Source organism: Lynx canadensis, chromosome A1 (assembly GCF_007474595.2).
Source record: "Lynx canadensis isolate LIC74 chromosome A1, mLynCan4.pri.v2, whole genome shotgun sequence".
NCBI classification, from domain to species: domain Eukaryota; kingdom Metazoa; phylum Chordata; class Mammalia; order Carnivora; family Felidae; genus Lynx; species Lynx canadensis.
Window position 1 is genome coordinate 104,681,261 of NC_044303.2, and position 26,583 is coordinate 104,707,843.

Consider the following 26,583-nt stretch of genomic DNA (forward strand, 5'->3'; position numbering starts at 1 on the left):
TGAATTGATTGCCTTTCCATACTGAAAGTCTCACTCATCTTTGGGAAGGAGATGAGAAGGGGCTGGGGTAAGTGAGAGCAGAGCACAAGCTGGAAAGGCAGGAGGCCCCTATGTAGTCCAGGGGTGAGGACCCAGGACTTGAATGGTGGTACTCGAAATAGTGAGAAAATAAAATAAGACTAGTGCTCAAAGCCAACATTGATTGCTCACATCAGCTTTACACTCATTAACTTGTTTAATCTTGAGAACCATCCTTTTAAGCCTTATTGCTACAATTTTGCAGATGAAAAAACAATAACTTGTCCTAATTCTCAGAGCTAGAAAATGGTCAAGATGGGATTCCATCTCATCTTGTCTGATGCCAGTAACCATGAGCTTATCACTATACACTCAGTATGAATTTAGTGATTTAAAAAAAAGAAAAAAAAAATAAGGTCAGGAATGCATCCCCTAAACAAACCACTCTAATGATGTGATATTGTTGGAGGACACATCTAGAAAGTAGAGTTCCCAAATTTTTACTGTATCATTCTAGCATTTGCTGACAGAAAAGAGGGCAATTTGTGACTGTCAATAGACTGCCTATGATTATTTTTGAGTTGATACACTGATAAGACCTAATGCCTTTCTGGGGGAAGAAAAAAAGTCAGTCTACAAAGTACACTCCACTGCACAGTTGCTGATACATTATTTTTAAAGAAGTTATCTTGAGTTGGGTTATAAACACCTTGGTGGAACATGCATGACTCACATTTTGTGGAGTGATAGAAAAGCTTCCTGGGAGTACAACTCCAAATCAGCTTCCACATCTCATTTCTTATTGGAAAACAAAATAAATTTGATTTATGAAAGCTGGTTTCACCCACTGCAGGAAAAGTATGACTTTGCCAAAGGCCAATAGTGAAGTCTTTTAGTATTTGTGGTGGGTAAATTTCGGTAAGGAGTCAAAAATTCACAAAAATCATCAGAATTTGAATTTGATAAGAATTTCTTGGGTTGTTCAGGCACAAGGTATGGTACCTCCTCATGATTGTTTTGGTTGAAGGTGCAAGTTCCATGAAATGGCTAAGAACTCACTGTACTCCAGGCCCAGTCTTTTCAGGAGTGCTTGACTGAATGCCACAAACCCAGAGGACAAGCTTTGCCTCTAGACACAGGGAAAACAGTGCTCAGCATTTGAGCTGTGCCTGGGAAAATGTCTGGAGTCTGAGTGGGAGAAGTTACAGTCTCCTAAATTAGAAATTAAAACTGTCAGAGCAAAATGAAACAACATTTATTAAATGGTCACAAAATATAATACTGTGTCAGCTTCATTAATTGCTGGATTTGTTGTTCATAACAATTTCACTACATTGGAAAATAGTTTGTAGATGAGATGCTCTTAACTGAAAATTCCTGGATATACATGATGAGTGTTGAGAAATCACAGTGTATTTTTTTTTATGTAAAACAATTTTTTTAAATTTTTGTTTTTGAGAGAGAGAGAGAGAGAGCATGAGCAGGGGAGGGGCAGAGTGAGAGAGGGAGTCACAGAATCTGAAACAGGCTCCAGGCTCTGAGCTGTCAGCCCAGAGCCTGACACAGGGCTCAAACTCACGAACCGTGAGATCATGACCTGAGCTGAAGTCAGACGCTTAACTGACTGAGCCACCCAGGCGCCCTGAAATCACAGCATATTTTAAATTAATTACTTTAGCCAAATAATTTCAAAAGCAAAATTATAAAATTCTTCATAGCAAAATAATTAAATGTGGGATGTGTACACATTTTAACATATCTGAAGTGATGTACAAGTAAGAGCGTTTAGAGAATATGAAGGTCTTAGTATAGCAATAGGTCTTATACAGTTATGTTTGCCCCAAACATGCTTGTCAGGGGCGCCTGACCTATCTCTTGTCCTCCATCCAGGTCTGGGCTTCAGTTCCAAACTATACCCTGGGAATCTTGATAGGACTGGTGTCAGGATCTCTCACATGGGCTGAGTTCTTCTGGTGGATCTCAAGGCTCTTCCAGCTCTATGTTCACTCCTGAGACTAAAGGCTGCTCTAGAGAAAGCCTGCTGGTATAGTCTGGTCTGTACCTCCTGAGATAGCTTGAAGGGTGTCTTAAAGGACACATCACCCTTTCTTCTTCCAGAGATGACCTGGAACCAGGCTTCCCCCAAGGCCTCCTGAGGGCTGGGTGTGTGGTGTGAAGGGAGGTATCTTCACTCCCAGCTCCTTGGCTTTGCCTTTGGGAGAACAGGAGTAAAGGAAAGGCTTTTGATGTCACTGCTTTCCCTTGAGAATACCTTAAAACAATAATATGTGTCCTGACAGGTAGTGACTATCATGCCAACTCTATTTTACAGTAATCTGTTTCCATACTGCTACTCAAAAAACATGCGATCTGAACTTTGACTAGGAGGGACAGTCCCCAGTAATAGCCACAGTTGGGTGATATTGACATAATCGTGATGGTGGAAGGATTTAGAAACCTGGTAGGTTTTCTCCCGTGGCCTTTCTCGGGTCTTTACAGTGAGCTTATTTATTTATCTCACGAGTGTCTCATCCCCAGCACTGCAAACTCTGCAGGAAATGATCTGGAAGGGCCAGATATTGTGTTATGTTTAAGGTCATGGAGAAAAAACAGTGGCAACCTCCCAAAGAAAAGACAGGCTTCTGAGTCTGGATGTGTTGGGTCAGCAGGGTCACTGTTGAACCCCCCCAGGCCAGCCATTACAGGAAACAGAATTATAAGCCTGTCTTACTAGGAGGGAATGGACCTCAGAAGCCTGATTTCTATATTCCCCTTGACATTTAAAAAAAACTCTGCTCTTGTGCCAGAGGAGAGTGAAGAAAATTTTAAAAGGAGAAAAATGTTTGTTTTAAGGCTTGCTCAGTAATCCACTTATGCAGTTTACATTAAAGAACCTTTCATGTAAACATCATTAATTATGTAGTGTAAGAGCCAAATAAAAATGCTAAAAAATAAAAGTAATTGTGGGATAAATTAGTATAGCTTGAGTGCACATATATTATGCAGACACTCTAGACTTTTATATTTTATTGAGGGAGGTGGATTTGTGATTTTCTATGTTTGAGCTGCTAGGATGGAACCAACAGAAGTGACATTTTACAGATGGATACCAAAGCTGTTAAAGTTTAAACTCATACTGGCAATGAGACTGTGCTTTTTAACAAGAGTCCTTGACTTATGCCTCCTCTCTAAATCTGTCTAGAAAAGGGGCGCCTGGGTGGCTCAGTCGATTAAGTGTCCGACTGGGCTCAGGTCATGATCTCATGGTTCGTGAGTTCGAGCCCTGCATCAGGCTCTGTGCTGACAGCCCGGAACCCGGAGCCTGGAGCCTGCTTCGGATTCTGTGTCTCCCTCTCTCTCTGCCCCTCCCCCGTTCATGCTCTGTCTCTCTCCGTCTCAAAAATAAGTAAATGTTAAGTCTGTCTAGAAGAGATTCTGGGCAGAGATGTGGATTGAGTATCCCATGGATTTCCCCAGAAGGTTTTTTGGAGCAGGACCATGATTATCTTCTCCAAAATCAGTAGCCTCCGTCGTACAGTCAAGTGCAATAACAGAAAACTGCTTGTGTCTGTGTTAAAGGAAGTGAATTGTGTGAAGAAGGGCAGGGACAGAAGCTGTTGAGGAAATATGGCACAGAGACCGTGGAGTAGCGATGACACTATGCATTTGTATCACCTTGTGTAGTATTTCAGAAGTCTTCATGTACGTTATGAAAATTAATCCTTTACAATAATTTTGTAAACTAGGTAGGGTATGTATATTTTTACCAACCTCATTTGACAGACAAGGAAATTGAAGCTTAGGGAGGGAAGTCACAATGAAACAGGGATTGGAAAGCACTGCATAAGTTCTATCGTTTTTTTCTACTACCACATTCATATTACTTTTTAAACATAAATGAAAAAAAACATGGTGTAGTTCATAGCAATATTTTGTGCTATGTGGGATCTTTTAAGAACATGTGAGTGTATTTACATCATTTCCTCAGGGAAAGTTTTGTTTTACCTAGAAAAGCAGGAAATGGAGTTGAAATGGGAAAAGTTTTTTCATTTTTATGGATTAAACCCATCTGTTATTTTCACTAAGCCTCCTATCATGGAGGACGATAGATTTCTTACAACATAAAGAGATGAGAAAAGAGGAAAATGTGTTTCCTTTGTTCTCTGGTTCAGGTTCATACCCATCCATGGAGTCCTGTTCAGATAAAACAGGGCAGTCAGTTTACCCATCAGAAAGAAAAGACACTGCTGTCCTCAGATATGCCCCAACACTCTGGACAGTCTTGCACAGAATTAAAGTTAACACTTACCGCTCTGAGGAATTCTGAGGGATAATTTTTTTTTTTTTTCACTGCTTCGGGCATCTTTCAATACTATGCTTGAATATTTTGCTATATTATCTGTTACATCTGCACAAGACAAAATTAAGCAAAATTATCTTTCACTTCTTTATTCAGAATAGTGCTTACTGAGTATGTACCTTGTGGCAGTAGGAGTTCAACTCTGGGGTTGAATCTAACAGACACGCTTCTTGTTGTAATGGAATTCACCATCAAGGGGGGGAGATGAATATGAATCACATGATCACAACAGTAAATACATACTGTAAGAGGCCTCTGCTCTGGTGAGAACAGGACTAGTAGATGATTAGGTAATTGGAAAATGCAGTTAAAGTGGGAAATCATTAAATATGTGTGTGTGTGTGTGTGTGTGTATGTACATATACATTTAACCCTTGAATAACAAGGGGGCCAGGGGCACCCACACCTCATAAATCCATGTATAACTTTTTGACTCCCCCCAAACTTAACTAATTTATGGCCTACTGTTGATTGGAAGCCTTGTTGATAACATAAAAATGGATGGACACATATTTTGTATGTTATATGTATTATATACTGTATTCTTACAACGAAGCAATCTAGAGGAAAGAAAATGTTATTAAGAAAATCACAAGGGGCTGGCACCTGGGTGGCTCATTTGGTTAAGCTCAGGTCATGATCTCCCAGTCGGTGAGTTGGAGCCCCACATTGGGCTTTTTGTTGTCAGCGTGGAGCCTGCTTCAGATCCTCTTGCTTTCACTCTCTGCCCCCCACTTGTACTTTATCTCTCTCAAAAATAAATGAACATTAAAAAAAAAAAAGGAAATCACAAGGAAGAGAGAATACATTTACAGTACTTCACTGTGTTGAAAAAAAATCTGTGTATAAGTAGACCCACCCAGTTCAAACCTGTGCTGTTCAAGAAGGGTCAGATGTGTATTTATATACACATACACATAAGTATATGTATACATTCATATATATATATATATATATATACATTTATATATGTGTGTGTATACATATATGTGTGTATACACATTGTAAATGTATGTGTGTGTATATATGTACATATGTGTGTGTGTGTGTGTATATATATATATGTAAAACTTTTATTTTTTACTTAAAATACATAAATGAACATTTATTTGCCAAATTTGATAGGGTCACCCTTCTTGCATACAGCCTACTCAAATGCATATCATCTACAATTTTCAGTTTCAGATACTTTAATATAGAGGGAGAACTTAAAGACACTTGCAAAATAATTTGAGTTCATTTAAATTTTTATTATTTTTTTCCTCTGGTCCTTTACACTTGTCTTACCTATCACTAATCTAAGAGCAATTTCCTCCCAGCTTTTTCAAGTCTTTTCAAAGCGTTTAACATTTTTTTTTTTAGTTTATTTATTTTTGAGAGAGAGCACAAGCAGAGGGGGGGTGGAGAGAGAGAAAGAGGGAGACACAGAATCTGAAGCAGGCTTCAGGCTCAGAGCTGTCAGTGTAGAGCCTGATGTGGGGCTTGAACCCATAAACTCTGAGATCATGACGTGAGCCAAAGTTGGATGCTTAACCGACTGAGCCACGCAGGCACCCCGTAACTTAGTTTTCATAGAAATGGCAACTCTCTTTTTTTTTTTTTTTTTTTTTAATTTTTTTTTTTTTTCAATGTTTATTTATTTTTGGGACAGAGAGAGACAGAGCATGAACGGGGGAGGGGCAGAGTGAGAGGGAGACACAGAATCGGAAACAGGCTCCAGGCTCCGAGCCATCAGCCCGGAGCCTGACGCGGGGCTCGAACTCACGGACCGCGAGATCGTGACCTGGCCGAAGTCGGACGCTCAACCGACTGCGCCACCCAGGCGCCCCGGCAACTCTCTTTTTATGTTCATATTTGATTAGTTGATGTGATATTTAATTAAACTACATAATTATAGTCAGCAAGTACAACTGCCGTAAACAGGTTAGGGAACAAAAACAACCACTCTCAGTTGGTGGGGATAGAAGGGATGGGGGTAGTAGGCTACAGAAGCCACAAGCATCTATCATGCTTTGGGCCATCAGTCAATACGTTTTACAGATGGATTTGAAAACGTCAGTAAATTCAACCCTCTCCCCCCCCCCCCCCCCGCCCCCAGCTCAATCGAAAGAGTTTCTATTGTAATTAAAAACTAGTAAACATTACTAAGGAAAAGCAGTGGGTGCCATAAAGGTCTGTAATTGGGGAATGTGACTCAGTCCCAGGGCAGCAGGAGAGGCCTCTCACGGGAAATTACAGTTGAGCTGCGATCAGAGAGTAATTAGGCATTTGCTCAAAGAGGGGCTGGGACAGGGGTCTGGAGAAAGGAGTTCCAGGCAGCAGGAGCAGTAGAGTCCATGCTGTGTGGAAAATAAGGAACTGAAAGAGGCCAGTATGATCAACGCAAAGAGCGGAAGTGGGAGAGCAGTCCGGGATGAGGCAGAGGGAAGGAGATGCCTGTTCACACCAGCTTTGCAGGCTCTGACAAGCATGCAGGTCTTCGTCCCTACTCATACCAGAAAGCTGTCAATGATTACAAAGCAAAAGGGTCTGCAGCAGCTAGTTTGTTTTGACCCCTAAATCTAATGGGGGCACTTGGATTGTTTTTATAATCTAAATACATTATAGCTAGAGGAGAAAACAATATTTTCATGACTGCTGGCACCTTTGGGAGGGAGCTGTCCTTGAATAAGAAAATACATTCATTAGCTGCCCACGGGTCAAAGTTGGGTAGGCGTCAAGATAATAAAAGAGATGCTAAGTATCCCTGCCGAGAATGTGGGAGGGAAAGAGAGAGAAGGGTGGGGGGAAGGTGTTGTATTATTCTCCTAGGGCTGAGGTAACAAAATACCACAAACTGGTGGGGAGGGGGGGGCTTAAGATAACAGACATTTATTCTGCCGCAGTATTGGAGGTGAGACATGTGAAATCGGTGTCAGCAGGGCCATGTTCTCTCATGGAGCTCTGGGTAGAATCTGCCTGCGCCTTTTCCTAGTTTCTGGCAGTGGCTGGAGATCTGTGGTGTTCCTTGGCTTGCGGCTGCAGACTGCATCCCTTGAATCTCTACCCTGTGGTCTTAAGGCATTCTCCCTGTGTGCCTTTGTGCCCCTTCTTTACTTATAAGGACCCTAGTCAAATTGGATCAGTCCCACCCTTAATGACGCCATCTTAACTTGATTACGTCTGCATAGACTCTATTTCTTTCTTTCTTTTTTTTTAAGTTTATTTATTTTGAGAGAGAGAGAGAGAGAGAATGAGAGAGAATCCCAAGCAGGTTGTGCACTGGCAGTGCAGAGCCTGACTCAGGGCTCGAACTCAAGAATCGTGAGATCATGACCTGGGTCGAAACCAAGAGTCAGACACCTAACCAACTGAGCTACCCAGGCTCCCCAAGACTCTATTTCTAAAGACGGTCACGTCTGCAGATGGTGGGGGTTTGGGCTCAAATATATCTTTTTGAGGGCTATAATTCAACCCATAACAGGTGTGAAGGGAGAGTAGTGAGAAGAATAAGCAAAACCGTGGGAGCTTAAATGGTGAGGTTGGCTACACCCACTAAGAAATTGCTGATAGCTAAGCGGTTCTCAAGTGCTTTGCTTACAGTGTAAGATGTGACAGCCTGCAAAACGTGTCCCCCATCACAGCCATGTGGTGGCTCCCGCCTTTTCAGTGAAGTTTCTGCTAGCAAAAACTTGTTGGCAGAGGTGGTAAAGGTGAGGGGACAAGTGACAAGTGGAGTCTCTGAGAAGGATTCGGGTTCTATGTTAGGGCTACTAACATAAAAAGTGTGATCACAGGAAGTCTCAGAGTGAACATCAGTTTGGTAGAGGCTGAAAAGAGTAATTTTGTGACTGTAAAACCCTCTCTCTAACCCAGATATTTAGAGATATATTGGATTTCCACAGTCTCTAGCTTGGGGACTTGGGTCAACCTTCTCTCCAACTTGTTGGGATAGGACCAAGGTTGCAAATACAATTATTATTAAAAATCTACCCTGCAATTTTTCTATCATCCTTTTTAGGGTACCGTGCATGATTTTGGCCAATCATAAGAGTGTTTGTGTGTGTTTTTTTAAATGTTTATTTATTTTTGAGAGAGAGAGAGAGTGTGCATGCATGCACACAGCTGTGATGACAGCAGAGAGCCCGATGCAGGGCTCAAACTCAGGAACCGTGAGATCATGACCTGAGCCAAAGTCAGACGCTCAACCGACTGAGCCACCCAGGCTCTCCAAGTGTTTGCAATTTACTTTTAAAATAGTGAAAAATCCTGTGTTCTGTATCTCTTGCCCTTCCATCTTGTAAATCTGCGCATTCCAAATAGTTGACCACTTTGATGGCAGGAGGATGTTCTCTGAAGTTCAGTTTTCGCTTCTTGTCAGTCTCCTGCTTCACTTCGTAGAAAACCCTTGTGATGCGTTTCTTTACTAGCAGAAGCTCTTACGTGCCGCTCCCTCAGGTTTGCGCCCGGCTCTCAAAACGAAGGGAATGATTTCCTGTAGTGAGTCCAGATGTTGTGTTCAGCACTATTGCAATTAGCCATCAAGTCTGAGAGCTGTATGAAATTACGTCTGTCTTTGAGGCCTGGGAGGGAAGACGATTTGGTAATAGTTTAACGTCCGTTGGGTGAAATCGTTGACACTGGGGAAGAACTACTGCCTCCATGAACGAGGATCCTTCGCGGCACCTTTTCGGTTCATTTCTGCGCTCCATTTACATGGGTGTTTAACACGAATGTGCTTTTAAAACATGTAACAATTTCCTGAAAACCTAAGTAACTGGCAAATGGTTAGAATAATTAATAAGGCAGGTGTTTTTGTGTTTCGTCTTCTGTACGCAGCTTGGAGAGAATGGGAACAATTTCAGCTGGCAAAGGTATCGTCTGTGGCCAGTATGTACTGCCTCTGTGGAAGCTTCCACCCGTACTGCAGGCACTTCACGGGCACTGAGACTGCTCAGGCAAAATGAAGCAAAAAGCAGAGCAATTACCCAGAGACTATGAATACAATACGATGTTGTGTTTGGACATTTAGGCAAGAAATCTTCAGGGTCTTCTCCCGCTTTGAGAATCCTGCCTGGGTTGTTGGTTGGAGAAGCTGGAGAATGTTCTTCTTTAGCCCTGAAGGAGTTGGCTGACCCCTCCATCCCCCCCACAGTAAGCCAGAGAAATTGTGTTCTCTAGCTGTTAAGGGGAGACGGGCCACCTTGGTAAACTTGACAGTCATGCTCTTGAGCCTTGGAGGACCACCTGGTATCCCGTTGAACCAAGCCATATCTGCATGACTCCTGCCTGCTGAGGAAGGGTGTCTGCCCCAGAGAAGGCACTCATGGCAGGGCCAGGAGTCCTGAGACGACCAGAGAATGCTGGCAGAATGGCCTGTGAGGTTCAACCCGAGGCCTCCTGCCATGTTGCTGGGCTCCCTGGCTCTGTATGGTCTTTGTTCCCATAATTCCTGTGTGGGTTTCTATACCCACAATTTCTGCTCTGCCCTTATTAAGTCCTTATAACAACCCTTTAAACACAGTATTTCAGCTGATGTCACAGGTGCCATTCTTCTGTGATACTCACATTTGGACCACCCCTTAAGGCCACGACCGTCTTCTCATAGCTCTATACAAACTCTTGATGGCTGCCTCACATTAAAAACATTAAAGCAGAGGGGGAAAAAGAAAGAAATCTCAGCTTAACCTAGCCATATAAACCACCCATTTGTGCTAGTTACTCTGCAGGTATAAAGCATTCTTAACACTTAAACACTTCATTCTGTTAATAGCAGTAAGTTGGCCAAAATTCCAAAGAAACTTCTTGAAATGGTAATCAATTTTAAGGGATTCTTTATAAAATCGAGAGTGTTAGCTACTTTCTGGGGAAAAGGAAGACTAAAGGATAATAAGACTTTGGCAGATAGGAAGTATGTGGGCATCAGTTATTCTTATTAGAGAGACAAGACAGGAGTAATTGGCATAAGCTAGATGGAATAAAAGACATTTAATATAAGGAAAATCTCATTATAAGGACAAGAAAACTTTGGCATTGCCCTCTTGTACTGCTGGTGACAATTCAATTATAGGATTGTCATATTTCTTATTTTGTAATTGTTAATTGGTTAAGGCATAGGACATCTTTGTGAAATTTCTCTTTCTTCTTCAGTGTGTGTGTGTGTGTGTGTGTGTGTGTGTGTGTGAAAATGAAGAAACAGAGACACAGCAGTGACTTATGTTACTAGCTCCATTCCTCTAGGGAAAGCTCACAACTCAGAATTACTCTTTCCTTCCACAGTGGAGAGGTAGATGGTCGCTTTGAAGACATCTCTTTCCAGCTTTTACCTACCAGGGTCTAGTTCTGGGGTTATTTGTGGCTTCCTGGTTTCACACTGGTCTCCTTTCTCTTCCTCACTGACTGTCACATAGATGCAGATGGTGAGACAGAAAATCCAATGAAATCGTATTGTCAGTTCATGTTTCGCTGTATTTTCTCTGCTCGTCACCTGTTTTAAAAGCTTATCTGGGGGCGCCTGGGTGGCGCAGTCGGTTAAGCGTCTGACTTCAGCCAGGTCACGATCTCGCGGTCCGTGAGTTCGAGCCCCGCATCAGGCTCTGGGCTGATGGCTCAGAGCCTGGAGCCTGTTTCCGATTCTGTGTCTCCCTCTCTCTCTGCCCCTCCCCCGTTCATGCTCTGTCTCTCTGTCCCAAAAATAAATAAAAACGTTGAAAAAAAAATTAAAAAAAAAAAAAAAGCTTATCTGTTTGTATATCATCTCTTATAGCTTGCTTGGATTCTCCTTTCCTCTTGGTCTGGGGGAAGGGCAGGGGGACACAGAGAGAGAGAGGGAGAGAGAGGTGTTTAAAGTTCCCTGCCATCTGACGTCACCCGTGCTGCTGCAGGTGATTTACATGCCACATGGTCTCCACCGTCTGTGTGCTGTAACTCGGTAATTCAGTGGTAGCTTGACCTTCAACAGCTGCTGAACCTCCTCATCTTTGCACAGGGGTAGAGGAGGCCATTATTGCAAGGAAAGAACATGTGGCTTTCCAAATGGCATGAAATACATCTATTGCGACCAGATGAATTACATATTCATGAAAACTGTGTAACGGAAGACTACTCCGCTTGCCAGGCAGTCACCTTGGCCGAGCGCAAGGCTCGGTAAACAATGCAAAGCTCTGGCTCCCTCATTTATTTACCTTGCCAGTCAACGTGCACAGCGCTGGGGCAGGTTTCTACGACCAGCCACGAGAGGAAAGCTGGGAAGAGCTCTGCGTTTCCAAGGAAAACTGAATTCCATGATGCTTACATTTTTATTTTGTATCAACAAATATTGATTGGATGTCCATTATTCTAACAGTATCCGAACAAAATTGTAATACTGTATTATTAGGAAAGTTTCTGCAAATGCTGGGAAGCTTCCCCCCCCCCCATTAAATAAATATCCAATTAGTGTGTGTAAAACGACTCCCACCAAGATGATGAGTTTTGATGTTTGTGTTTCTTATTAATTCCTGACTTACTAGTAAAGGATCATGGTAATTATCCCTATTTTGCAGATGGCAAAAATGAAGCCAGAGGTGTTAAGTGACATCCCAGGAACACTGTAAGTGGCAGAGCTAGGAAGAACATTGCTGTGTCTCGACTCCAAGTTCCTATTTACTCCACCAGAACACTGCACTCGTGTGGATTTGACTTTACTGTCACCATGTCAGTAATGATGACAACCCAAAAGGTGGTGACATTTAAAATGCTGTCCTTGGTCCTATTCATAGCTCGTCCGGGACGTACTTCCAATGCTGGTTAGGTTCACGCACATGCTGAGCCTCCTAGCTGCAGCTGTTCCCCTTCTCCACCCTGTGATCTGTCCATCTTTACATTCTCCGCTGGGCTGGGTGTGCTAGTTGGACACACTCACACCTGTTCACACCTTCTCTCAGTGCTCCTGGACTGCTAAAGCTACAGAGAGACTCTCTTGCAGTTAGGGGTCCAGATATGATTTCAGGCTCTGCTAATCAGGTGGATTTATGTAAGACTTAAGTTCAGAACTGAGTTAAATGGCAAGAGCTATGGTGGTCTGTTAGACCTTTATCGATCTATCTATTAATTATCTATCATCTATCTATCAATCGTCTGTCTATCTTTCTGTCTACCTACCTACCTACCTGCCTATCTTTCTATCTATCTCCCAGTAAGGATTTAGCAGGAATGAACAATTGTCATCTCTGGAGAGCTGCTAATGAGGTGCATTTCTGGAGCCAGCATTGCATTGGGGTCTTTGGATTCCTGTTTCCTGAAGGTGGCCAAGAGGGCAGCTCCCCCTGGGGTGCAGTTCTGCAGTATCCTTCTAGGACTGCTGTCCAGGCTCAGCACGGACCCAGTGCTCCTCCTGACCTTTCCATGATTTTGTTAGCACCTAGTTCCCTGTGTTAAATCTCTTGCTCCTTAAACAAGATAGTGTAGTTTCTCTGATCTGTAGCTGACTCCTGACTCATTCGCTGCTTAAAGATTACCTGTGAGCCTGCTGCATGCTGACTCAGTCTGTGTTTTATCACATCGTATTGCATTTACATTGTTCTCTGTGTGTGTGTGTGTGTGTGTGTGTGTGTGTGTGCGCGCGCGCGCGCGCGCGCGCGCGCGCGCTCATGAGCACGCGCATGTGTGTCTCTTTCTCCTTCCCGCTCCGCCCAAGTCCTCAGACTCTGAGGTTATTAATCTTTTAGTCCTGCTCTGGGTGGGATAAAGCCTGGCACATAATATTCACTTAAGAGATGTTTGTTCGAATAAATAGATGGATGACTAAACGCATAGAACCAAGTATCCTGTGATGCTTAGTTCACAGGAGAATGAAAACCTTGTTGAAAATGCAGTTTTATTTCATACATATGCCATTAGTGTATTTTATTTAATAAAAATGTAGAAAGGCACACACTTTTAGCTTGATATTAATCATTACCTTTTACTTAAACAGTCAAATGGGATTTGCTGCTCAGCTGTTAAATATTTTGCTGTCCCTGGAAAACCAGCAATGTGCATTGATGAATGTGAGCCTTGTGTCTTACCTCCTGTGTCCTACCCATTACATTTCTTCCTGGGTAAAATCTGAACAGGTGCTGTTAGATGCCTCATTAACTGCATGGAGCTACAGAAATTCTGGGTGAGATGATCCCTCACCAGAAACTAAGCCCTGCATTTATTAAACACTGCCCTGGACTTAAAGCATCGTGATTCTTTCTGTGTTACCATTGGTGACAGACACTGGCTTAAGGTGCCAAGAGCTTGAATTGCTGTTATCTCTTATCTTTTCTCTGATCCTCCCTTCTTTCCATCATGCAGCCTGCTCTCTACCATTTATCTGTCTGTTTCATTTCTCCATTAATATTTATTAAGTGCCTACAGGTTGCATAATAATAATATTATATTATTATTATTATTATTATTATTATTATTATTATTATCTTTTAAGCTACTTAAAAGGCTTTAACAATTTGTAACTCATTTAATTCTTGCTAAAACTTTCTCAGGTTGGAAGGGCAGGCATTCATATTCTCATGCCACTGATGAGCGTAGAAAGATGTAGAAAGGGTAAGTGTCCTGCTAAAACTGATGTAGTAGAACTGGGCCTAGGTGGTACCATCTGCCCTGACTCTAGTTCACTGTTTGTCTCCATCCCATATTTCTTATGACATGAAACAAGACTAAAGAGAGACACAAAGTAGACAATATCAAATCTTCAGGGCTTTGCACTGTAGACCAGTATATTTTATACGTGAAGACACAGGGAATGTCTTGATGAAGGTTGGAATATGCTTCCACTCAATTATGAAAGGTATTTTTATTATCAAGGAATGTATGTACTGCATCTACATGAAGCACCCAAATGGTGAGAGCATGTGAGCCTGAGCTGGCAATGATGAATCCCTTTGGCCTTAATGATGCTACTGCAGCAGCAATCTGAGGAGGTCACCCACACACAGCATCCTGACCTGGTCTGATGACATAGGGGATATTAAGCAACATTTCCAAGTAGGAGAGCAGCCAGGAAGGGGAAGTGGGATGGCAGGATATCCCAGAGAACAAGTCAAATGGGGATCGATTGAAGGGTCTATGGAGGAGCAGGGGCGGGGTGGGGGGAATGGGAGAGGAGACGCTGTGTATCATTTTCTGTGTGACACCAGAGAGCAAAATAATCACACAAGGTAGAATGACAGGGACATAGGAGAAGACATTTTCTGACCATCACAGAACTCTAAAACTGAGGTGGGCTGCCCTGGGAGGAATAAACTGTTTGTCATTAGAAAGGTTCAAGAAGATGACCATCTATCAGGGCTCTGGTAAGGGATCCTCCCTTGTGGGGAGATCAGATAGTCAGCTGGTTGTCAGACTAATGCAGGCTGGGAGCTGGACGAGAAGCAGGCCTAACTGGAGACTCTGATTCAGCAGCTCTGGGTGCAATCTGGAGAATCTCTGTCGGGAAACCACTGGACCAGATCCCTGGACTCCACAGTGGAGGGCCGAAGAAGGAGGACATTTCCTTCACATTTACATTTTATCTAAAAGGAAAAAAAAAAGCAGGAGCAGAAGAAGAAAACTTACTAATATTTAGTGTCTAGGGAAGCGCACAATCTCTGATCTGTCTGTGTGTCTGATGTGTCCCATCTGATACTGCAGTGAGCAGGAGCCCTTCAACACTGAAGCTCGCGGCCATGCCTTCCTTCGTTCATCCACACTGGCATGTTTCCATATATTGTAGTTGATTGTGCCCAGTTAGAGAAATGTATGGACTGTGTTATCTTAAATAATAGAATTGCAAATAGCAGAAGATTTATAGTATTTTGAATGAAATGGGGAATAACGATGACAACTTTTTTGTGTCACAGAGAAGTTTATGGGCATTCTTAGGTCAAAATAATTAAAGCATAGTCAAAATTGTACATTTTTCTTTTACAAAAAGACATGTGTCCAATTATACTGACCTCCTGTGATGACAAGTAGCTGTTGGTAGTAGGGCTTTTGGCAGAAATTTGTGAGAAACTAAACATACTCGGGGTGCCTGTCTGACTCAGTCAGTAGAGCATGCGACTCTTTTTTTTTTTTTTAATTTTTTTTTTCAACGTTTTTTTTATTTATTTTTGGGACAGAGAGAGACAGAGCATGAACGGGGGAGGGGCAGAGAGAGAGGGAGACACAGAATGGGAAACAGGCTCCAGGCTCCGAGCCATCAGCCCAGAGCCTGACGCGGGGCTCGAACTCACGGACCGCGAGATCGTGACCTGGCTGAAGTCGGACGCTTAACCGACTGCGCCACCCAGGCGCCCCAATCAGTTACTTTTTCAAAGGAACTTCTGCTATGGAGAATGCATTCTAAAAATAATGGCTGGAAACGTTTGCATCATTAATGTTATTTTTGTTGCCAAAGCTGTAGAAGTTTGTAAACTTTAAAAAAGGCATAACATCTCAAACTTAGGAAACATAGGAATAGAATTTCAAAACTGATTTAAAAACGAAGGATTCTGTGTATTTTGAACTCCTTTATTAAATATATAAAAATATAGTAAATTCCAATTTGTTGACAAGAACAAATGACAGAGCAGGAAAAAAACTGAAATTGACTAGCAGATTTCTACAAACCCTTTTGCATAATTGGTGGATGATTTAAAAAATAAGTTTCATGAGGGGAGCTCCTGGCTGGCTCAGTCAGTAGAGTATGCCACTCTTGATCTTGGGGTTGTGAGTTTGAGCCCCACATTGGGTGTAGAGATTACTTAAAAAGAAAAAGTTTCCATGATTTACTAGGCACGACCAGCAATGCATCATCCCCCCCCACCTGCCCCATTTGGATGGATGTATTTTTGAGAAGCATCTTTCCAAGCAGCGACAGTCAGAAAAGTTACACCACACCAAATCCCTGTATCACAAAGTATGAAACAAAGAAAAAATAATGACTCCTATTCAATTATATTATTCAGTAAAGAACTGTTATCAGCTGTGGCATCTGTTTAGTGAGAGCAGAATTCTTTATTCCTATTAATAAAAACAATAAAAAAGTTATTTTCAAACATTTTATCTACATCTTATCTTTTAAACTTTTTCTTATTTTGTAGGTTTCTGTAATGATCATAATGTATTAATGTAATAGTGTATGTATATAACATATAAGTGAATCTGTAAAAATAACAGGGTGCATGTTTAAACTAAGGTGGACCCATGGTCAGCAAGCTCAGAGGCCGCTGGATGTGATGTCCTTTAAGGTCCATTCCCTAGTTTGGAATCTTTGATTCTCAGGCAAATGCTGTGCTCTTATTTGGTGAGAGATAAAACCTAAGTGCTAGAGAGACACTTTCCTCCAAGGCAGGCGGCATCTCATTATCCAGCTCAGTGCCCAAATCCCAACCAAAAAAAAAAAGAAGGGTAAAGACCCACATTTCTGAGTGAATCGGCTTGATTTAAGACCCTGAGCTATCTGTGTTTTGTACAACATCTAATGCACTGTTGATGCTTAATAAATAACAAATTGTGATATTAATAATTAAGAATTGATGTTCTTGCTCCTGTGAAATGATTTGCAGGAGAATTATTCCCCATTCACTCATAAAGAAAAATGAGAGGCAGAGACAGAGCAATAGCTTTTAAGGAAATTTAGTTCCAGCTACTTTGTGTGTGTGTGGTTTTTAGCCCCCATCTCTGGTAAATCTGATGAATAACTGAGCAAGACAGACCCAGAGCCAGTCTACACTGCTTTCCCCTCCTTTTGTGTCCCTACCTTTAGGTAGGAATGTCTAGGTTGTTGAATTGTAGGATTCTAAAGTGCTTGACAAACATTAATTAACTGGGGGGTCGTTCTTTGTTTGAAGAGAGTTATGTCTAATTGTGAATATGTCTCCAATTATCTGCTCCTTTCTTTTGAATGTGTTATTATCTAAAACGTGCAGTATCTGATTTGCTTGTACAGTTATTTTAGTAGGTTTTTTGAAATAGGTGGCAACCATGAAAAAAGGGACATATAGTCACCTTAGGGAGAAAAATTGTAATGATTACAAACTTTAGGTTCATGTTCGTATTTGTGCATATTACATGCATCTACACACACACGCGCACGCGCACACACACACACACACACACACACACACACACCTTTCCTGTTACGTACAAGCATCCTCTCTTTCAAGCCGTGGATTTTGGCGATAGTGATGACCCACCCTGAACTGGACTCCATTCCTTCTGAGCTAGGGGAATTGTTGAGATTTGCTTTTTAATAGCAGAAATTGGAAAAACTCTCCAGAAAAGGGAATTAATCCTCCTGCAAAAAGCAAGTGTAATTAGTCACCAGAGGAAACTGGCTCTGCATGCCAACAGAGTCCAGAAGATTGGCTGAGTGCTGTTGACTCCTTACCCTCCATGAACCCATCCTCCCACCCTACGCGGGAAGAGGGTGACGTTCAGACAGCCGCCACAGTGGACACTGGCAGCGTGGGCCTGGAGACCAGATGGGTTACAAACTGCAGGAGACCCTGGGCCTGTGTTTTGGCATAAGCAGTGCACCCTGTTAATTAGGAGCATAGCTTGGAACAGTGTCTTACCTAATTAGCCAGGGCAGGTATGTGCCTGTGCAGGGGTGGATTACAGATTTTTCTGTCGCTTGGAGAAATTTTCTATAGTAACAAAGGAACAAAATGTAAATTAATCCACAACCGCAGGATTTGTACGTATTATGCCTTTCAAAGCGGGCTTCTCAGTACGTCGCCTATCATACCTTCTAGACGTATCCGTAGCCTGTAAATACTGAAGCTGATGTCACTCTTAACTTCATCTAGGCGCTACTCATCAGCTTTCAGAGGCAGTGTCATAGGGTGAAGGTTACAGACTTTGATGTCACACACACCCCAATTCAAATCCTGCCTCCTCCATTTACTGGCTATGTTACACAACAGACTTTAAAATCCTCACCAGTAAGGGGCGCCTGGGTGGTTCAGTCGTTAAGTGGCCGACTTTGGCTCAGGTCATGATCTCGTGGTCTGTGAGTTTGAGCCCCACGTCGGGCTCTGTGCTGACGGCTCAGAGCCTGGAACCTGTTTCGGATTCTGTGTCTCCCTCTCTCTCTGCCCCTCCCCCGTTCATGCTCTGTCTCTCTCTGTCTCAAAAATAAATAAAACGTTAAAAAAAATTTTTTTTTTTAAATAAAAAAAATCCTCACCAGTAAGATAGGAATCACAGTACTTGTTAGGGGCTGAATTGTGTATCCCACCTCCCCCAGCCCCTGCAAATTCATACATTGAGGTACTCACCTCCAGTGTCTCAGAATGTGACTGTGTTTGGAGACAGGGCCTCTAAAGATTAAGTTAGGATGAGACTATCAGGGTGGGCCCCTCATCCAGTCTGACTGATGTCCTTAAAAAAATAGGAAATTGGACCTACAAAAGTGACTCTTAGGGATGCACAGGGGAGGACTGCACCCAAAGAGTGAACACTTGCAAGTCAAGGAGAACGGCCTAGAAAAGCCCTTTCCGTTATGGCCCTCAGAGGAAACCAGCCCCCTGGCACTCTGATGTTGGATTTGGAGGCTTCAAACCTGAGAGCAGATATATTCCGTTGTTGAGGCTGCCCAGGCTGTGCTGTTTTGTTATGGCAGCCCTAGAAAAAAACTAACACAGTGTCTGTGAGAGGGTTATCACACAACTAAAGGAGATAATTTTTGCATGGAGTCCCTGCCTATGTCCTAACTAAATGACCACTGTCACTGTCATGCAGCTATTCAGTGAATATTGTCTCCCTTCTCTTCCTCACTCAGGAGGCTGTCATTTCCCAGGATTCCTCAGCCATGCTCCGGTGATACCTGTTTGAAATCGGACTTCAGGCAAGCTGGTTCCTTCTCGTGTGGCTAAGACGATGCAGCCAGCTCACCCTGTTTATGGAACGGTAAGCCACCTCTTCCCAAGGTATTCCCGTTCTGTATTTTTCCCGCTGGCTTTTCTCGGTCCTGGCTCAAGGAGACAGCACCTCCTCTGGGATAGGCTACAGAGGTGAATCCACCTTGTTCTTGCCCTTCACAGTCTATGAGGGAAGGGTTTTCTGCCAGTGGCGGGGATAGCTGTAAAGACAGAGTGAGGATATCTGTTGCTCTGCTGGTGCTGTTCTGTGTTTCTGCCCTTTTCTTCTTTGACGTCAAGTGCTGGGATGCCTAATGTCTCCATATTCCGTGCAAAGTCGAAGTAGATGCTACCTCAGGAACAAACACAAACACCTGTGGTGTTGCAGGTCTGGCTTCGGGGCCAAGTAAATTAGCACAGCCCCGTAGTCACAGCACTTGCCCCAATTCCAGACAGAAAGGGTTGATGACTCACAGGCCTGCTGACCTGATGGCCTCACGTCCATGCCGTCATCTGGGAAGGCTGCCTGTGCTGCCCACTGCTCTCCTCCTGGGCCCACAAGGGAAGAGCTGCCGTGGTGACAGCATAGCACATGAAACCTGGGCTGGGGGACAGGGCTCTTTCTAAGATAGTTAGGAGGTAAGAGATTCTTCACGCATTGAATTCAAAAGGGTTCTCTTTCCTCTGTGAGTTAAGTTTGCTGACTGCAGTCATTTGTGTAGTCATTTCTTTGACCGGCATTTAGCACATGCCCACCAAGTGCAAACCACTGACGTGCTCTCTGAGGAGCATGATAATTACAGTAACAATAATACTAATAAATGTTTTATTTTGTCATAACCACCGGTCTAGGCCCTTTATGTATTACTGTGGATTTTGTTGGTAACATTTTTGAATGTATGCTACTGTTACAGGAACTATGCTAAGCAGCTCGCCTGCACTTTATTTCTTCAAAAAAAATTTTTTTTAATGTTTATTTTTCAGACAGAGACAGAGAGACAGAGTGAGAGAGGAGGAGGGGCAGAGAGAGATGGAGACGTAAATTTCCGAAGCAGGCTCCAGGCTCTGAGCTGTCAGCACAGAGCCCGACGCGGGTCTAGGACTCACGAGCTGTGAGATCATGACCTGAGCCGAAGTCAGACATTTAACCGACTGAGCCACCCAGGTGCCCCGTGCCCTTTATTTCTTAAAGTGACTTTCTGAGGAAGGTACTCTGAGTCGCATTTCACAGATGGGAAAGCTGAGGTTCAGATAATGCTGAAAGTCACATGGCTGGTAAATGCTAAAGTCAGTTGTAACAGTTACGTTGTTCTCATCCCAAAGTCTATTCTTATTCAGTTGCCCATAAAGAGAGTTGAGAAGGAAACGTTCTATAATAATTGAGGTCCCTTGTGCCCTGCACTTGGAAATCATTCTCAGGGGAAACATTCTTCTTATAAACAACATTAGCTTTATGTGACCAAATCATGTGTCTGGTGTGATTTTCAGACTCTTGCCCTGGGTGCTGAAATATCTATCACACACCCTGAAAGCAGCTCTTTATCGACATTTGAGAGCTGTTCCTTTGGGTGAAGGCTGTGCCCAATGGGGGAATGTTGATTCCATTATGTCCCTTGCACCTTCCTGTCAGTGTGTTGATCATGTCATATTCTCTTTGGGAGTGCTCTAGAGTTCAAGTTGCCTTGAAACATGAAAGCAGGGAGAGCCAGAGCCATGGTATGTGTGAAGGTATGAGAGGTGTGCACCCCTCTGGGGATGAGCAGGCAGTGAGGTCCAAACCTGAGAGACTGACTGGTTTGTGTGGTTGGAGCTGGGGGACTTCCTGAAGCTCAAGGCAGCTCTCTTTCCAAATCCATCTAATCTCCAGCTGGTTGATGGCTTAGATAGAGACATTAGGGAGTAAGCAGAGCCAGGCTGCTTTGGGAATGAGATAAAACTCCATTACTCTGGAATTTATACCTAATCATGGTCATATCTACCTATGTGCAGCCCATTTGAATGGAAATATGTTTCTGTTTAACCCAACTACAACCCACTGCTACTAATAACTAATATTAATGTCATGACCATTTACAAAACACTTTTATAGGTTATCATCTCATTTGGTTATTCCGGCAAATTCTGGGGTGCATATTTTCTTTCCCTTTCCCTCTGGGGGAAGTGAGACTCACATAGTGAAGTGATTTGCCCAGGGTCACCAAGCCGGGCAGTGGGACATGTGTAGAGAAGCATACCTCATCTTTGGGCAAGGCCACAGATCCTTTGGCCATATCAACCCGCCTCCTTGACCACACACTCATTTCCCTTATGGAACCTGAAAATGCTGGGCTTCCAAATCACGGACCAGTTTCAATAAACAAAAAGGCTGACCTAAGTCTTTTTACTCCTTATGGGTACTCACCGTCTGTCTGAAGCCCAAATGATGGAAACACTCTCTCTCACCGGGGATGACTTTCAAGGATGTGCGGGTGGTTGAGAGCCAGCTGTGCTGCTGAATGCATTACCAGACAATGTCTGGGCTCTGGCCAGATTCCTCAGATTCCTTTTTACTGTTTGTGCATGCTGGTGGGTTTGGTGTGATTTGCTTTCAGTGGCCAGGCCTGTGGCTTTCTTTTTTTTTTTTTTTCTCCTCAGGGAATGGCCCTGACCAACAGGTATGGGAGTGCCTCTGGTCGGCCTGGACGACTGTGAGGTGTAGCTTACACCCTGGAGCTCCCTGGTGGCATCAAGTGAAGTCAGCTGTCTCTGGGTCTTTACCTGAGATCGCACCTTTGCCTGACTTGCTGCTAGCCAGTCCGGCTTCCCTCACCCCCTATCAGTGTTCTCTTAGAGACCTTTCTTGCCAGAACCTTTGCACATGAGTCCTTGTCTCCTACTTTGCTTCGAGGGAGCCTGGACTAAACATAAAGAAGTATGTTCCAGAATCTTCCGCTTGCCCTAGTTTTGTGTTTATTTCCGTGTGTTTGACTAAGGAGTTTCAAAGTTCATCACTTGTCTGACCTTCAGTTATTTAAAATCGCTGAGGCTCTTTTTGAATCTCTAAAATGAAGGATAATAACACCTCTCCAGGCCATGGTAGGAATTTAAATTTTTTTTTTAATTTTTAAATGTTTATTTATTCTTGAGAGAGAGAGAGAGAGAGAGAGAGAGAGAGAGAGAGATCATGAGCAGAGAAGGAACAGCGAGAGAACGAGACAGAATCTGAAGCAGGCTCCAGGCTCCAAGCTGTCAGCACAGAGCCAGATACGGGGCTCGAACTCACAAACTGTGAGATCATGACCCTGGCTGAAGTCGGACTCTCAACCAGCTGAGCCACCAAGGCGCCCCTAATTTTGTTTTTTTAATGTTTATTTTTGAGAGAAAGAGAGAGACAGAGATAAGGTAGGTAAAGCACTTGACATAATGTTCGTAGGTGGTGTTTGGGTATTATTTCCTATTCTAATATTTTGTGTGGAAATCTCTCTAGTGGCTTTCTGGGAAACATGGCCAGGAGAATGAGTCACAGTCACAGAATAATTCTACCATAGCACAGCCTGGTATCTCTGTGAATTTCATAGACTCATAGACAAAAGCCGTTTATGGCATGTAATCCGGTGTCTCAGGGCTTAGCAGACACCGATCGCAAATGCAGTCACATCAGATTAAGCCCCAAATGTCAATAGCAGTGAGCAGACCCCCATTTGACTGGCTTCTTATTGACTCAAGGAAGCCCAACCTTTATAGACTGTGCCCCTCACCCCCTGCCCCGCCTCCACGGGGTGATCACGTCCGTCCACAATTCTTCCTCAGCACTTTTTGCGGAGCCTCGACTTGGAGCTTTATGTCCCATCCTTTCCAGAGTTGCTGATCCCAGCCCTGCCACTCTGTTCTTGTTGGCACGGCTGCTGCTAGTGAAGATGGAGAGAGCCCCCCAAGGAATGTCATTTTCAAAATGGTGCAGAACTGCTTCCCGCAAGGCCTGACATCCTCCTCGTTGTGGTTTCTGTGAGTGCAAGAGGATCTTTCTTTTGTATTTTTTTGCGCTCTGCTGGGATTGGCCGTGCGATGCCGTGATTGCTGATGGAGTGCTTACAGCTGCAGAGGGCAGTGCCCGGACTCTGCAGTGGCTAGGCTCAAGGATATAATATGCATAGGTACTGGTAAAGCTGAAACCCACTGCCCTGAGTTGGATAAATCAGGAGTATTGTTACTGCGCCTCAAGGTCAGGGAACCTGATGGCTGCCACAGCTGATGGGCACCAAAAGAAGAGAACTCTTTCCTGTCTGTGTGTGTGTGTGTGTGTGTGTGTGTGTGTAGAGGGCGGAGGAGGTGGAGTGAGATGCGTGGGTGGGGAACAAGAAAAAGTGACAAAGGATCTATAATGATTTCACCAGCATTTTAATATATTTTCTTAAAAATTATTTTTTTAAATGTTTATTTTTGAGAGAGACAGAGTGTGAGCGGGGCAGGGACAGAGAGAGACGGAGACACAAAATCCTAAGCAGGCTCCAGGCTCTGGGCTGTCAGCACAGAGCCCGAAGGGGCGGGGTGTGGGGGGGTGGGGCTTGAACTAATGAATCACGAGATCATGACCTAAGCAAAGTCAGATGCTTAACCGACTGAGTCACCCAAGCGCCCCTTAATATATTTTCAATTAACACCCAGAACGCTTTTCTCCTCAGGACAAATCTCAGGTGGCAATAAGTTCTGGAATCTGCCATCGTGTATAACCATAATCACTTCACCCCTCCAAATTCCAGCCCTGTTGCTGGGTCTTACAGCACAGATAAAGCAATTACTGTATAAAACCACAAGTGACTGTGGCAGCTTCAGCCTGTAAGGAAGTACCATCATTTCTCTCTGGAGTAAATAGCCTTTTATTTAGCAAAGATGAGGCCCCCAGGGCATGATTTGAGAGGAGGCATTGAAACAAAGAGATAGCTAAGCCAATCAGCATAAAAAATAAATACGGGTTTTGTGGGGGGAGGGGGTGGGAGAGCTGAGAAAGGAGAAGAAGGAACCAGGAGAAATCAGGCATTAACCCAGAGTGCACTGCGAGACCACAACCTGTTAGACCATCACCAGTGGCCAGATGATGTTCAAAGACAAGATTAAGGTTGTTCTGTGTTTGTGTTTTGTTTTACTGCTTGCTCGGTGCTGCTAGGTAATGGCCTGAGGTTAAGCCTGTGTCCCGTGGTGTTTCTGGGAAATCAAGAGAAAGAGTTTGCTCCAGATCCGGAGAACTAGAAGGCAGAGCGAATAGAGCAGCCTGGAGAGACTGAGAACTTCACTGGGTAAGGGAGAAATCAGAAGGGGAGCCTTTGGAGACTCACGGAGATATTTCGGAAGAGACTGGGTTTCCATTAACCACGAGATGGGCAGAGTGTCAGCCAATTTTATGTAATTCTCAGGAACAAGGTGACCTCAAGTGATATCTGGATAGCAACCTAAGTACCCCCTCTTGCCATCTTTTATCCACCTCAGCCCATCAAACTTGGCTGTGTGTGTCTGAATCCCACTGGTTTCTAGGTTTTAGCCCTCTCCAGAAGCCCCGCAGATCCCGAATAAGTCACTGGATACAAATGGCTAAGTGGGAGGAAAATGTGTGTAATTGATGTGGTGAACAAGCAAAACTCGTAGGGGGTAATCATAGAGCCAATTTATTCCCCCCCCCCCCACCCCCCAAACAGTGCATAAAATTTTTAGGTTGTCAAACATAATCTATATTCAGAAAGTCCAGCCTATAAAATATCAACACTCCAACCTTGACTTGAGGTCCAATCTTCTCCCTCCTCCAGTCACACTACTGGTTGGTGGGGAGGAGGGGAGCAGAGACTGGGCAGAGGTGGAGAACAGGAGCTAGAATGTGTTTCTGCCCTTCTAGGGCCAGAAAATAGTAACAGAAGAAGGAGAGGTGAAGGAGAGGTGGGGAGCAGAAAAGGTCTCACGTGACTCAAACTCTCTCATGGGTTTGTGGTCTGTGGGCCTGACAGCTTTGATTCTTTGGAGAGTCCCGTCCCTGGAGGCCTTTCATCTGGAGCTCCATTGACCCAAGTAAAGGCATTTCCACTATGGCCAATTGCTCACTCCTTCTGTATCCTCCAGATATCTGGCAATATCTTTAGCTTCTCTCCACTAGGGCCTGTGTCCCCCTTTGGGACCTCTTTTGGGACAGGACCAAAGCTGTCCTGTCAAATTCACTCTTGATACAACCCACTTCTGCCCGTGGGAAACGTTTGCCCCTTTTCCCCTTGACACACTCTGAGAGTGTAGGCTGCCTCGTGCAGCCACTTATTTTTTGACTTCTTTGTCAGCTTGTTTTACGTTTGAAGTGAGAGACAGATAGCCGCTCATGTGTTCTCCAACTGTAGTCCTGTTAAAATCCTGTCAGCAGGCTGCAGATGAGCAACACGTATCCCCCACCCTTCTAAAATGGCAGAACACAAAGGCTGCATCACCCTGTGCTCTTCAAAGGAAACCTCTTTCCCCAAGTCTGCTGAACCCAGCTGTTTTTATGCCCTTTATATAAATGAAGAGTCTAAGAGATGTCTCACCCAATCTTGTCACCAACTCTGAAGTTTCTGCATGGAAATAGAAAACAATTTGGATTGTAGCATGTCGACTATGTGCTGTAGCTGATATGTTCCCTCTGATGCACCTTGGTTTCTCTTTGTAATCGGACGTTCAGTTGGGCCATCAGACATGGTGGTTTATATCTGGATTCCAATAGTATGATGGTTCAAGTTTTGTCTTTTTCCCTCGGGAGATTCTTCAATCCCAGTGACAATAAGGGGATACAGATGGTTAAAGGGAGGAAGGCTTTTTCCTCAGTCCATTTCCCGGAAGCATTTGTGGCTAAGTACCTGTCTCACTAAGCCTCCTTCTTACAATTAAGAAATGGCTGGGGAGCCTGGGTGGCTCTGTCAGTTAAGTGTCCGACTCTTGATTTCGAATCAGGTCATGATCTCACGGTTCAGGAGTTTGAGCCTACATCTGACTTCATGTTGACAGTGTGGAGCCTCCTTGGGATTCTCTCTCTGCCCCTCCCCTGCGCACTCTCTCTCTCTCAAAATAAATCAATGAACTTAAAAAAGAGGGGCGCCTGGTGGCTCAGTTGGTTAAGCGACCAACTTCGGCTTAAGTCATGATCTCACTGCTTGTGAGTTTAATCCTCGCATCAAGCTCTGTGCTGACAGCTCAGAGCCAGGAGCCTGCTTTGGATTTCATCTCCGTCTCTCTGCCCCTCCTCTGCTCGCACTCCGTCTGTCTGTCTGTCTCTCTCTCAAATATAAAATAAAAAATAAACCAAAACCAAAACCAAAACCAAACAAACTAAAAGAAATGGCTAATGGTTCTCCTTTTTGACTCTTAGTAGAAGGGCAGCACACACTGAAG

General features: G+C 43.7%; 1 long non-coding RNA gene across 1 annotated transcript in view; it reads left to right on the forward strand.

Moving 5' to 3' along the window:
• LOC115515446 overlaps positions 1–26,583 on the forward strand; it is a 31,209-nt gene that overhangs the window by 730 nt on the left and 3,896 nt on the right. Inside the window, exon 2 of the long non-coding RNA XR_003969277.1 lies at positions 19,131–19,258. This is a non-coding gene — a long non-coding RNA (uncharacterized LOC115515446). The remainder of the gene's footprint in view (positions 1–19,130; positions 19,259–26,583) is intronic.